The sequence below is a fragment of the Rattus rattus genome, chromosome 1 (assembly GCF_011064425.1).
Source record: "Rattus rattus isolate New Zealand chromosome 1, Rrattus_CSIRO_v1, whole genome shotgun sequence".
In the NCBI taxonomy this organism is placed as follows: Eukaryota; Metazoa; Chordata; class Mammalia; order Rodentia; family Muridae; genus Rattus; species Rattus rattus.
This window is the reverse complement of record NC_046154.1, coordinates 16,275,756-16,287,628: the sequence shown is the minus strand read 5'-3', so window position 1 is coordinate 16,287,628 and position 11,873 is coordinate 16,275,756.

The window sequence follows — 11,873 nt, the reverse complement described above, 5'->3', positions numbered from 1 at the left end:
GCTGAGTCCCGGGAGCCCTCTGGAAGGAACCCGGGGAGGGGGGCGTCCCAACCCTGCGGGAGGGAAGAGGGTCCGCTTGCACGAGGTGGCTGTGCGTTCAGGGACTGGAGAGGGGCGCGGCTCCCAGCCCCTTCTCTAAAAGGGGTTTGTATCTCTGATACGCTGTCGGTTGCCATGGAGACCACTGGTGGTGAGCCTCTGGGCATTCTTGATAAGGTTGCAGAAGTCTGAAGAAGGTGGACCCTAGCTAGCACTAGAGTCCAACTGAGACAGTCTCCGGGGCCGTAGTAGCTGGCATCATTCAAGAGTGGGGTAGCTGCTATGAGGGAGGTGAATCCTACCAGTCCTCAAAGGTCCCCGAAGAACTGGGGAAAGGGAAAGGGGCTCGCTCGTCCTGTTACAGAATGATTCAGCACAATAAGCTGCTTGATCCGGTGGATGCCTGGGACTCTACCTCAGAGGGGTTTCAGAGAGATCTCCATGTTGCCTCTTTGATGAGGATCCCGGGGGTGGGGGATGACCTCCTCTCCAAAAGCTCAGGAAAGGGGGCTGGAAAGGAGGAGTTCAGAGAGAATTTGTCTCTGTCATCTAGTCTGTCACTTCAAAACCAGCAAACCTAGGCTGAAGAGAAGGCTCGGTTATTAAGAGTGGTTATCGCGCTGGCGGAGGACGGACCTTCTAGCGTCCGTGCAGGATGGGGGTAGGGAAGGTCAAATCACAAAAGGCCTGTAAGTCCAGCATCAGGGATCCAAGACCCTCTTCTGGCCTGCTTCTGCACCTGCACTCACAAGCATATACCCCTCCCCCACGTCCACATAATGAAACCTAAAGTAAATCTTTGAGCAGGGTGTATGCAGCCTTTAGTCCTAACACTCGGGAGGCAGAGAGGTTACCCAGTTCGGTCATTCTGGTCCACAATCAGGAGTTCCAGGCTAGCGAGGGCTGCATAGAGAGAAGCCCTTCTTGATAGATAGATAGATAGATAGATAGATAGATAGATAGATAGATAGATAGATAGACAGATAGATAGATAGATAGACAGACAACAAACTCTTAAAACTACAACGCTATGGTACTCTGGCGTCAACTGCAGGGGCACTAGCCACAATACTGATTCCCAGGCCCCACCTAGATTGACAGACCTGTCCTTTGTCACTGGGGTCCACAAAGCTGCTTTCCACAAGCACTTGGGGGAAACTTTACTCTTTGGAGTTGAGTCTCTGGTACAGATGGGGTGTGTATTCTCTAAGATGTTAGGACAATGCTGGGGACCCAGATACCGCCCACTCCTAAAAGCAGGGTGCAGAGAAGACATGGAGAGGGCTGGCTAAAAGGTGACAACGCTGTGAAAACAGAGGGTACCCGAGAAGCTTTTGGCTGCCGCAGGAGGACTCTCAGAGGAAGGCGTCCATCAGTATTTGTTGATGCGTTCAAAAATATTGTTGAAGGAAAAGGGATTTGCAGGAGTAAAATGGATACAGAAGGAACCGGTAATTTAGAAAATGCAACATTTCGGGGTTGGGGATTTAGCTCAGCGGTAGAGCACTTGGCAAGGCCCTGGGTTCGGTCCCCAGCTCCGAAAAAAAAAGAAAAAAGAAAAAAAAAAGAAAAGGAAATGCAACATTTCGATTCACTGTTTGGAAGGTTGCTAAGTCTGATAAAGATGCTAATTAAGTTTAGAGATTTTGATTTCTTAAAGACCAAGGGAGTTACACTTCCTTAGTGTTGGGTAGTTTAGTCCAGCTGCTTGTAAAAGGAACCCAGTTTACTTATTTCATAGGGACCGAGAACGGGGGAGGGGCGCACAGAGATCTGAACATTTAAATTACATCTGCACACGTCTATGTTTGTCTAGGCTGTCCTTGTAAAGTGTGAAGGTTACTTTTAAAACTGTGGTGAGCCTCAGTTTACCCAAACTTATGACTTTATTTTAGATAGATATCAGTAGCCCAGGCTAACCCCATCCTCTCTGTGTAGCCGAGGATGATGCGTTTCTGATATTTCAGCTTTCTAAATGCTGGGAGAACAAGATCTGCACCCTTAGATGCTGTTTATATGATGCTAGAGATTGAACTCAGGGCTTTGAGCATGCTAGCCCAATGCCTTACTGTCTGATCCATATCCCCAGTCTGATTTCTTGTTCTGTTTGTGAGACAGTCTCCCTTTTCAGTCTGAGGGCTGGGACTTGCCATTTGGTCTAGGCAGACCTCAAACTATAGATTCCCCTGCTTCAGCTTCTCAGGTGCTGTGATCACAGGTATCTGGTACACTCCGGGAGAATGTATGATGATCTAATGGTTCTGCAGGACTCAGACGTGTCTTAATTATGGGCAGTTTTGCATCTACTTGACTTCACCAGGATGAGGATATCTGATGGGTCTGCTGTCCGGAGAAGTAATTCATATGAGATGAATCTGGGGTCCAGTTTGAACTCTTTGAAGGGTGTGTGTGTGTGTGTGTGTGTGTGTGTGTGTGTGTGTGTGTGTTAAGCTCTACTTAACATCCTACTTAGCTTGCATAGGTAAAATCCTGGGGCAAGAGGATGAACACCTTGATGCACAGGTAACGGGATTTCTCCCTTATCTGCTACATCTTGAGAAAGAGATAGTTACCAGAGCCTTACTACCTCAGCTCAGGACACCCTTCTGGGTGAGCAACTCCCCAGTCCATTTTAAATTTTATATTAAATTAATAATAATAATAATAATAATTTGAAGCATGTGTTACTGGTGGTCAGAGGACAATTCTTAGCGTTTGGTTCTCCTTTCCTGGTACCTAGGAATGGCACTCAGTTAAGCGCTTTTTGTTTTTTGTTTTTTTTGAGACAAAAATCTCGCTCTGTAAACCAGGTTGGTCAAGATCTCACTAGATAGCTCAGGCTGGCCTATAACTGTCATCAATGCTCCGGTTTCAGCGCCCTGAGTATTGAGACTAAGGCATGGGTCATTCTACTCAGCTTGGGAAAGCTCTGAAAACTACTCTTGGGTTACCTGTACACACACACACACACACACACACACACACACACACACACACACACACGTGCATATGCACATACATATGAAGGCCAGAGGTCTTTGGCTGTCATTTCTCAGGCTCAGTTCACCTGTGTTTTGAGATAGGGTTTTCCACTAGCCTGGAAGTTGTGGAGCAGACGCTTTCCAAACGTGTGTGGTGGTGGGGGTTGAACTCAACTCCTTGCACGTGCACAGCGAACACATTGCTGACTGACCTATCTCCCAGCCTTGTCTCCCGGCCCTCGGTGAACTTCCTCATACTTCTGAGCCTCTGTGACATGTGAGGAAGGTGCTCATTGCCTTGCCTGTTTCAGAGGCAATGGGGCTGTGGTCTTGCCTAAAGGGCTGGTTGCTAAAACCAGAACCAGAGATACAAGTTGGAGACTGAGTTTCGTTCAATTTTTTTTTCTTCCGTCTTGGGGGTCCAGGGAATCTTTGTTTTTCTTTTAGACACTAAAGCAGTGGGGAGAGTATGAAAAAACAGAGGTGATTGATGGGCTCTGACTGGAGACAGACTGGAGATAGAACTTCCAGGAAATACCAGTTGGCTTTTTATTAGGAGAGTCACTTTATAATGACCACGAGTCCTGTGTGGTGAGCACGGATTCTGGCAGCGGGGAAGATCTATTCTGGTGGCACATTCTAGCATTTGGTCATGGAGAAAGAATGATCTTGAGGAAAAATCACCCCCTCAGCAAAGGATTTCTACGGAGGCTGAGGCGAGTGAGAGCCAACCCTGACGCTCTCGCAAGTGGAGAGGGAGCTAAGCCGACTTAGTCATCGCTGACGTGTCTCTTCTCTGCCTCCCACATTTACTTGTATAACTGTCTTGTAGGGAGGGGTGAAGTCTTATCAAGAAAACAATTTGAAAAAGAGAAGGGCTGGGCTGGGAGATGGCTCAGTGGGTATGAGCCGTTGCTATGCAAGCGTGAGGACCTGAGTTCGAATCCCAAGTATCCACACTTAAAAAAATACCTAGTAAGATGTGGTGGCACACAATTTTAACCTCAGCACTTGAGAGGCAGGGATAGGGAGATTTCTGAGTTCGAGGCCAGCCTGGTTTACAGAATGAGTTCCAGGACAGCCAGGGCTATACAGAGAACTTAGCACTGTAGCTGGTGGAGGCAGGAGAATTACTGGGGTTTGCTTCCAGCCTAGCTCAAAGATCAGTGAGAGACAGGAAACAGGGTAGTATGGTGGCATGATAGAGTGGGCCAATCAATGCCTTTTGTGGGAGTGCATGGGTGCACACCTTACACACATGCACACACATACACACATGCACACACATACACACTTGACATGCTTTTGTCGGCGTACACAGAAAAGACAGAAGGAAGAAACAAGAAAGGGTTGGGAAGAGCTCTGGGTTGACCAGACAGGGCATGACCACTGGGGGCCACATTCCAGAGTCTGACAGAACCGGGTGGTTCCTTCAAGCCCTGAGATTCTGGGGGATCAAGAAAGGGATTAGCGAGGCCTTGAGAGATAACCCCAGGTCAGAGCATGTGCCTAGCACTCAGGAATGCCAGGAAGCTAATTAATCATCATAAAGATCCAGTCATCAGGAAGCCCCGGAGAGATGAGAGATGCTTAGAAGTCAAGGCCCAGGGACACCATAAACACTCACTTGAGGTAATGGGCTGATGGCAGGGAGAGGGGCCATAATCTCTGTCTTCAATCTCTTACAGCATCTGGAGGCCATTCAGTGGGTTCACTGAAGGTAGCTACTGTCAGCTAGGAACTCTGAGGCCCCGCTGCCTGGTGCAGGAGGAGAGGGTAGGGGAGCATTTGCAAATGTTTGCAAGCCGACTTGTGTACAGGGCTCTCTCTTGGAGTTATCTTGGAGATTATGAATTGACTCTAGAAACTAGGTAGCATTCCATAGTATTTGCATATGGGGCTGGGGGTGTGGCTAAATGGTCCAGTGCTTGCCTAGCATGCGTGGGTCTTGTGTTTGGTCTTCAATATCCTAAGATTTAGTTGCATAGGCCTAAATGGATTGTGGTTGTTTTAAATTATATATATATATATATATATTTTTTTTTTTTTGCTTTATTAGTGTGGCAGTTCCAAAGACCAGTGACTTTCCCTTGGGCTAGTTCTAGCCCTCAGGAACAGTCATTCCAAATGCCCACGCCCAGCCGCACCTCGTCCCAGTAATGTCCTGTGACCAATAAGTGAAAACCTTTGGGACTCCAGTAACCTAACAGATTACCAGCTTCCACCAATCCAAGAGCTAAGAATGTCACCAGGTAGCATCGCAAGCCTAAAGCAAAGCTCCCCCAATCTCATGGTACCTGCCTCTCTGATATACCCACCGGTATGTTTTAAACTTGCTTTTATTTGTGAAGTCCTTTGTTCTGTAAAGCTGTAAGAACTTCAGGATACTGCTTCACGGTGCGATATAGAATTTGGGGGCAACCTAGATCTGGCCTCAGGAGACAGAGGCAAATTGATCTCTAAGTTTGAGGCCAGCCTGGTTTACAAGAAGAGTTTCGGGACAGCCAGGGCTACACAGAGAAACCCTGTCATGAAGAACCAAAGAAACCTTGTCAAAAAAATAAAACAAACAAACAAACAAACAAACAAAACAAAACAAAAAACAAAAAACAAAAAAACAAAAAAACAAAAAACATACAAAAGAAAACAGAAACCCAAACAACAAACCCCCAAAACAAAAACAACCAAAAAACCCCAAAAAACAAACAAACAAACAAAAAAACAAACCAAAAATGAATTGATGTGGGAGAGTCCAGTCCACTGCCTCAGATCCTGCCTCTAAGTTCCTGCCTTTAGTTTCTTCCTTGACTTCCCTTCTTGATGGATGTTGATCAGAATGAGGAAGCCAAATAAATGCCAGCAACAGAAAGCATATCAGAACAATGGCGGTGGGGAGCGTGCACGGTGCCCGTGGGTCGCCAGAGGACAACTGAAGGAGTCAGTTCTGGACGTCTGCCAGGGCCAGCCTGGGGTTAGAACTGAAGGTAGGAGTTTGGCAGCAAATCCCTTTGCCAGTGGAACCACCTTACCAGCCTCCAAGTTAATGCCTCTGTTTGCAGCCGTTTCCTCTGAACTGAATGTTCCTGGTGGGAAGGAGGAGGGGGAGGGGGACCCAGAAAAACAAACAAACCTCCAGGAAAGGGGAGATTACACGGGGCTTCTCCCCAGGGCTTGGAGACCATAAACAACTGCTGGGCAATGGGGACTCTGGAAGACCTGCCCTTCTGCCTCCAGGTGCCTTCCAAGAGTGCATCTTTCCTGAGTCCTCCCCTGTGTAGGGGCGAGTCCTCCACGTGGAAACAACCCCTCACTCAGACTCCTGGAACTCCAATAGGCTCGTAAGTTCCTGGATGGATTTAGTGTACCGGCTTCTTCAGATTGTCCTCCGTCCCTGTCTGGGTGAATAGATGTTGGTCTGTGCAACTGTTAGTCGGTTCAAATCCTTTAAGACTATGTGTGTGTGTGTGTGTGTGTGTGGGGAGAGGATACCGTAAGTCTAGCCCTTCTGGGCTCCTTCCACAGATGCTACTACGGACATGGGCAGAAGACTGTGAATTTCATTCTGGCAGCCGCTACCCTGGGAAAGCAGCACATTGCTGCCTGTAGCTGATCCAGACAGACTTGTCAAGTGCGCTGGCTGTGGTCTGGGATCCGTTCCTGGTCCAGTCTAACAGGAGACTGTGTGACCCACTGGACCCCACAGAGTCAACTAGGAAGGCTCTTCCACTCCCATTTCTTACCCATCACCAACTGTTGATAAAGCAGCCGATGCCCTGCCCCCAACCAGACTTCCCCGGTTGCCTTTGAAACCCCCTCCCTCAGCCCCAGCCTAGCTTGCATTGAATTCAGGGGACATATTTGTTGAGTGAATCCATGATGGCCTGTGGTGTCCTGAGAAGGCTGGGGACACATCGGATGTTTTCTCAACGTCCCCTCCCCAGCATCCGGTGGCCCACTTTCAGGTCTGTAGGTCGCCGCCAAGAAACAGAAGCCCCCGAAGTGACACCTCTGAACCCACATGACTCTACACAAAGCTCACAGGAATGCAGAACACAGGCTTCTCAAGTGTCGTCTCCTGTTGTCTCTGAGGGAGTGACTCGGGCACCAGATAGGGGTTCAGGCAGTGTGACACGCTGGCCTTTGGGTTATCGCTGTAATCCGGAGGTTATTTAAGTAGCTCTCTGCTCAGCGGATGGAGTAATAATAGGTAGAAGATACTGCGTGTGGCCACTGTGGGGGGACACCTGAGAATGCAGGACACCGTAGAGTTACTACAGCGTGGACCAAGGCAGACATAGGTGAAGTTAGGTGAAAGAGGTAATCTGGTCCCCACGACAAGCTATACACCCAAGAGATTCACGGAGGAAGCGGGTGACTCAGCAGATACCAGGAAGCCCAGGAGCTGTGAGGCTGAAGGCAGCATTCCTCCAGGCCTCAAGGGGGGGAAAACAGCTCTTTCGGGCCATCAGGCAGAGCATCTGTGCAGATGACTCGCTACGAGCAAAAGCAGTATGGAAGATGGTTAGGCCCCATGCTTGAGATCTCACTGGGATGAGCTTGGGGGAATATTGTCTGTGGCGTGGTCCGTGTAGAGTTCCACAGTTTCTCTATGCACCCCAGGCCGGTCTTGAACCGGCTAAAGAGCCTAGGTTGACCTTGAACTTTTGATGAGCTCTTCACCTCAACCTCCCCTATCCTGGGATTAAGACCTCGTGCCACCCATCCCTGGCTCTCCTGGAGCTCTCGAGAGCATTATGCATTTGAGAAATCTGTGAAGCATTTGGGGCCACCACCGTAGGCATACGTGACACTCAGAATGCTCTCCTTGGGGCTTGGGGAGCTGACTCGGGTGGGAAAGGGCTTGCTACATGAGCAGAAGGACCCTAATTCAATAGTCTCAGGGCTCACATGAAAAAGCCAAACAGGGAAGCTCGTGCCTTTGGTCCTAGTGCCGTGGAGGTGGAGACCAGAGGATGCCTGGAGTTCAGTGGCCAGTCAGTCTAGTTGAATTGGTGACTTCAGGTTAAAGGAGAGACCCCATCAAAAAGTGGGGATTGAGGAAGACACACAACGCTGACCCTCTGGTCTTCACCCATCTCATGGCAGCTAGCTCCATAGCAGGCCTCGTCTATAAACGCGTTCATCTAGTCTTGAGGACAGTTTCCCACAAGGACTGGTAATTCTGCCCACTTTTATAGATAAAGTTTTTATTGGAACACAAACATGACCATCCATTTACCCCTGCTTGCCCCAGAGACAGACTTAAACAAGTGTTCACAGAGGCACTGTGGCTGATCCTGTATAACAATCACTTTTGACAGAATAGAGTTTTTGTTCCCTGGCTAGCTCGATCCTCACCAACAGTGCACGAACAGCAGGGGTCTGGACTTCATTAAGTAAAATGGCGGACTGAAGAAGTCTGGATTCCAATGCTTGCTGTGCCACATTGGGCAAAGTACTTCACAGACTCTTCATTCCACCGGCAAAACTGGAGCTGTGTGCAGAGGAAGCGGGATTATGCCTACGGGGTCTAGCAAATGTCTGATGGTTCGCAAGGACACTATAAAATGTAGTTATCAGGGGTTGGGGATTTAGCTCAGTGGTAGAGTGCTTGCCTAGGAAGCGCAAGGCCCTGGGTTCGGTCCCCAGCTCCGAAAAAAAGAACCAAAAAAAAAAAAAGGACCCTGAGAAAGCCAAAAGAACAGGCATCACTAAAGTGATCCGTTCACTAGAACATACCTCCAAGTCAAGGATTCCAACTTCCTTCATTAAAGTAATAGTTCAGAGGGCTGGAAAGACGGCTCAGCAGTTAAGAGCACTGACTGCTCTTCCGGATGGAGGACCCCAGTTTGATTCTCAGCACCCACCTGGTTGCTTGTAACCACCAGTAACTCCCGTGCAGGGGATCTGACACCCTCTTCTGGCCTCCACAGGCATTGCATGCACACAGCGCACGGATACATAAGGCAGCAAAATGCTCACGCACATACACTTTAAAAGCAGTAGGTTATAATGTGAAGGGAGCAAAGGTCAAAGCCAGGAGAGCTAGCACAACGTCACCCCCAGGCTCACGGCAGGATCTGTTGCCTGACGGAAGACTAATTGTGTCCCTGAAAATGTGACTTGGCAGTCAAAGGAAAGCTGCTTCTCTGATAAGACTTCAGTTAGACAGAAACAAAGACTCTGGCTTCTGAATCTTGGGGTCTTAGGGAGGGAAGCTGTTTATACCAGAGGTAAGAGGAAACTCAAAAAAAGCAACTTGCTAATGGATCTGTCCTGGGATGGAGGCCTAGCTATGGATCCTGGAGACAGTAAAATCAAATGTTTTTAAAAAAACAAATCAGCCACATAAGGTCATGAGTTGACCCGAAATAGCTGGAGACACCGAGAGGACAGAGGCAAACAGTACATCTTGATGAAGCCGGTCTTGGTAAGTTGCAATAGTCTTTCCTCACTGCCTGGCCTCCTGCTCAGGAGGCTCCAAGCAGGAGAAAGAGGACCTCGATTAGCATCTGCAGGTTTTTGGTTTCCTCAGGTCTCGCCCTGTATTGCTCTCCCCTCTAAGTCCCCCACCCCCACCCCAAACCCAGCAACCACAGTTCTTACTAGAAGCATGCCTTGGAATAAAGATCTGGAAGCTATTTTTTTCTCCACCCAGACAGCTCATGATGCTGGCTTCTGTCTGCAACAGCAGGCACTGGTGAGGCTGCCAAGTTGCGAGAGAAGGTCCTTTAGCTGCAGAGTCACGATTCCGAGCTTCCATGCAGGCCAGCATCAGTGAGGTATAAGATGTTTGCCATAGCTTCTTAGGCGAGCAGAGGGAAGAGGCCGGAGAGGCTGGAGGTGACTTGTTTCAGTTGGCTGTGGCCCACCCTTCTCATGTGTCTAAGGTCAGGTGGCTGGTGTACCTCAGAGCCACTGTGTGGGCATGAGGAGAAAAACCACTTCTGGTTGTCCAAGCCTCTTCTGTGTCGATCCAAGGAATGGGGTGTGTGTGTGTGTGTGTGTGTGTGTGTGAGTGTGTGTGTGTGTGTGTGTGTGTGTGTGTACCTACCTGTGTGTGCACCTGTGTGGAGGTGTGTATTCAACCTCAGATGTGAGTCTCTCGTTTCTTGAGACAAGGTCTCTCACTGGGTCCTAGAACTCACTGATGTTTGGGCTATCCTGGCTGGCTAGGGGGCCAGAAGGATCTGCCTCCCCCCCCTAACTCCCTGCCCTCCAGTGCTGGGATTAGAAGTACAAACGCAACTTTTTTACATAGGTTCTGGGGACAGAACTTAGGTCCTCATTCTTTGCATAGAAACCACTTTAGAAACTGAACCATCTACCCGACAGAACCAGGGCATCTCAAGGGATAAGAAGGGTCCCAGTGAGAGCCCAAGGCAGCCTGCAGGGCCAGCTGGGCTTTAGATGGGAGAGAAGTGGTACTCAGAGTGGCTGAGAAGCAAGGTAGCATTCCCCTGCTGGGAGTGTGATCAGCCTCAAATAACAGAAACATGGTGTGGAGGATTGCGAATGGAGGCCCTCCTCTACTGGCTCTGGCTTTGTCTACCAAGGGCTAACGAAGGAACGTGAGGCAGGTGGAGACTACAAAGCCGCACCCTTAACAGCTGCTCTTTGGAGCCTGTCTGTGGCTATCACCTTGTCTGGCCTCTGGGGATGGGCTGGGACAGGCTTGGCCAAGGGCCTTCCTAGACTGAGTTTCACAATCTCCCTGTTCATCGTGGGCGACGTGCTTCCCTGCAGCCGTGGACGGCTCTGTGAGGTGTGGGTATTTGGCAAGCTCAGCCTCTACCCACTGTCTGATTAGTGGTGTCACTCACTGTTGACAGCCACTACCCCGACCCACTGGTCTGTCAGGAACCAGACATGTAAACGAGGCCACCTATAATCAGGGCGGACAGGACAGACAATCTACCTTGACCTGTGCAATCGTGAGACATATTTGTTGTTTTTTGTCACCAAGTTGCGGGTGGTTTGTTCCGCAGCAGACATGCACCTGACTGTGCTGGCTTCAGTGTGTGGGGACAAGAAGTCCAGAGGGAGGCAACCCTCTGGCTTAGAGCTCATAGATGCCACCAGGTCCCACCAGACCCTTTTCTGTTCTACTCTATTTTCATTGAAAGGTGGCTTTTGTCTTTTGTTTCAGAAGCTAAGCCCTTCCAGGACTCTGACTTCTGTGTTAGCGTCTGGCTCTGTACAGTACATTTTAGCCATAAGGGAGGAGGGAGAACCAAGACATTAGCTTTCGGCCTATATTGCAGAGGAAGGAGATGACCACGCAGCGACCAAACAGAAATAGTATCTGCTCCCTGTAGGGTTAGGTGGTTCTGTGTCCCGAGGGCTTGGCCGCTCTCGGAGGCAGGATGTGGTTAGTTGACCACGCTTACCCCACGCCGTCACCAGGCGGGTGTCCAGCCCTAGGGCAGCCCTGGGACACCTCTCTGGGGGTGGGGAAGCATAGTCTGAGGCACTGGGTGTCTGGTTCTCAGGTTCTCAGACACCCAGGTGCTGCTGGGTGCCTTGGAAGAGCTGAGTACAAAGTGGGGACCCTATGGGCTAGATCTAGCCCAGGGCTAAGGGAGAAAGAGGGGAGCTCTGCCTTTTCCCATGGCGGGGTGGGGATGAGGGTTCTTTGGCTTGACAGCTACAGGCTTGGACTTGGCTTGGTGGTGGTCAAGGCTGGGAGTACAGAGAGGCCTTCTACGGGAGCCTTCTCCATGGCTCCCCAACAGTCCAGGGTTTTAAAGCATTTATTGTCATGGCAGAAAGTGGATAAGTAAAACCGTACCCCACTTCTCAGAGTGGGCCTGAGATTAAATACCTTTTGCAGGGAGGAGTGTCTGGGAAGGA